Here is a 2,798-nt window from a genome sequence, read left to right on the forward strand (position 1 = left end):
TTAATTGTTAGGTTTTTATGTCCTAGTATATAGTCTGCTTTTGTGTAACTGCCATGTACTGCAGAAAAAAAGTATATTCCTTTCTATCCCATTTCAATTTCCTCCATAGGACTATCATATCTAGTTTTCTAACTATCCATTTATCTCTTAAACTTCCTTCTTGTTTATTTTAAACTAGATTTATCTAAATCTGAGAGTAGAAGGTTGAAGTCTCCCATTAATAGAGTTTTGCTGTCTGTATCTGGCTGTAGCTCTTTCAACTTCTCTAAAATTTAGGATGCTGTCCCATTGGTTGCATACATATTTAGTATGGAAATTACTTTGTTATCTATGGTACATTTTAGGAGGATATAGTTTCATTCCTTATCACTTTTAACATTATCTTTTCTTGCAGCTGCTTTGTCTGAGATAAGGATTGATACCCCTGCTTTTTTTCCTTCAGCTGAAGCAAAATATATTTTGCTCCAACGTTTTACCTTTACTCTATATGTATCTCTTTGCCTCAAATGAGTTTCTTGTAAGCAGTATATGGTAGGATTTTGGTTTTTAATCCACTCTGCTATCTGCTTACCTTTTAAGGGAGAGTTCATCCCATTCATATTCAAAGATAACTAACTATTTATTGCCCTCCATGCTAACTTCCTTCTCTTAGTATTTTTCCTTTGTTCCCTTTATCTATATTCCTCCAATATTTTGTTTCTGAATATCACCAACTTCAGTGCACTTGCCCTCTTAAATCAATTCCCCCACCCCTTTCTTTCCCCTTTCCCATTTCCCCTTTCTCCCCCTTCCTTCTCTTAGTTCTCCTTTTTTCTCCACCCTCCCATTTTCCCCTTTTAAAGGCTGAAAGGTAAGAGAAATTTCTCAATTTATTTTTTTTCATAAAATATATAGTGGTTTATTTAGATGATTTTAAAGCGATTTCATTGTGGAATTTAGCATAACTAAGAAAAAAAAATCCATTGAATCTTCTGATTTGAAGTCACCTTGCTAGGAAATGGCTTTGGCTTCAGGTAGGAATGCTTTCAGTACTTTATCAGGTGGTGTTGTGTTTGTACTAATGATTCCAAGTACTTGATAATAACAGTTTTAAAGTCTTTCACTTGTTCCTTCTCAAATCTTCCAACTTCCTTTCTAATAGTTTTGGAAATTTGTTCAAAGTCTCTCTCTCCTTGCTGAACTTTGGGTTCCCACTCTCTGATTTCATTTTTAGCCTGCTGTATTTTATCTGGTTTGTTGGCAAGCATCATTTTTGCTTCAGCTTCACATTTTTTCTGCAAAGTAATCTGAGCATCATCCCATTTCTGCCAATATTTCATTCGATGATCAAACACAACTTTTACTGCAGCAATAAGACGAATGTAGTCACTAAGTAGTTCTGAAAACACATAAAAGTCAGCAAAAGCTTGGTCCTGATGTAACTGGTCTATCTTTTCTTCAACCTCAGCCACCTGAGATAAAGCTCTAGATAAAGCAGTATCATCCTCAGAATTACATAACATGGCAACACTTTTAGCAAAGGCAGCTGTGTTGGCTGAAAGTTCTTTTCTATGACAGACCAGGGCTCAACACTGGCATGAAGTTTCCTAAGTTGCTGATCCAGATTCTCGAATTGCTGCTGCTTTTCCTCAAACCATGCATCTGATTCATTCATCTTGATTGTCATTTTGTTGACTGCTTTGGCAGCCTTGTTCACCATCCTCAATATTCCTGCTGCACTAAGAGCCTGAGTATTAACTGCTCTCGGCAGCTCAGAACTCTTTAGGAATTGTCTTAAATCAGGATCTTGAAGCAATGTTGGATGTTTCTCTGTACATTGAAGACATCTCTCAAGGGCTGCTCTTCTTTTTTCTACAAATTCTGTGGATGATGAATCTTCTTTCCCAACTTTCACTTTAGTCATGCCTACAATACTCTTCTCGGGAGCTGGAGGCACAATATAACTAACATGTAAGTATTTTGTGGCTAATTTGCTGTGCAATCCAAGAAAGTCACTAAACCTTCTTTTAACTGAAAATTCGTTCTTATTGAACATGGACAAGGAAGTCTTTCTTGCTACTTTATATGCCATATAAGCATTCATTCCATCACCAACTTTTTCTGGATCTGAAACACCAATTTCTATATCAAAAACATCTCCTTTGCTTCTTCTTCAATCTCATCCCTAGATCTATCAAAGATCACAGGAGCAGACATACTTTTTGACTCAATTCTTGGTGCCATTAATGTGGTAGGTGTTATAGGGGTGATTGCAGGAGAAGGCTCTGGAGAAAGTATAGGTTCCCTTTCTGGACTATCCAAAGAAACTTCTTCTGTGGCTTCTGCAAAAAGATCTTCTCAGTCATCATCTAGTATGATTTCTGCAGGTTTAGGACCATTGGAATTCGTACTTAGATCTTCTGCAGGAAGACTAGCTGGTTCTGGAGATGAAGGACTTGACTCCAGGGTGGAGACAGTGCTGGTGAACAGGTCCTCGCCATCCTCCAGCTCCTCAAAATCCATTTGCTTCCCGTCCCCCAGCGGAGGAGGCTCTCTCTTGGCCGCCATCTTCATCCATCCAACTGCACGAGCTCAGCCTCAAAATTTCTCAATTTCACTAAGCATGTCTAAATTAACTTTAAGCCAAGTCAGATGAAATGAAGATTTGGGTATTTCTCATCTCTTCCCTTCTTCCCCTCAATTGCAATAGGTCTTTTGTGCCTCTTGATGTAGTGATACTTACCCCATCCAGTCTGCCTCAAATTCTCTTCTCCTTACTGCCCCCCCCTTTTAAGGAGGTATTGTTTCAATATTATTCT

At 38.0% G+C, this 2,798-nt stretch overlaps 1 pseudogene; it reads right to left on the bottom strand.

Moving 5' to 3' along the window:
- Positions 1–901: 901 nt before the first annotated feature.
- LOC141497805 (sorting nexin-2 pseudogene) lies at positions 902–2,547 on the bottom strand (annotated as a pseudogene).
- Positions 2,548–2,798: the final 251 nt, after the last annotated feature.

Source organism: Macrotis lagotis, chromosome X, assembly GCF_037893015.1.
Source record: "Macrotis lagotis isolate mMagLag1 chromosome X, bilby.v1.9.chrom.fasta, whole genome shotgun sequence".
Classification (NCBI taxonomy): Eukaryota; Metazoa; Chordata; class Mammalia; order Peramelemorphia; family Peramelidae; genus Macrotis; species Macrotis lagotis.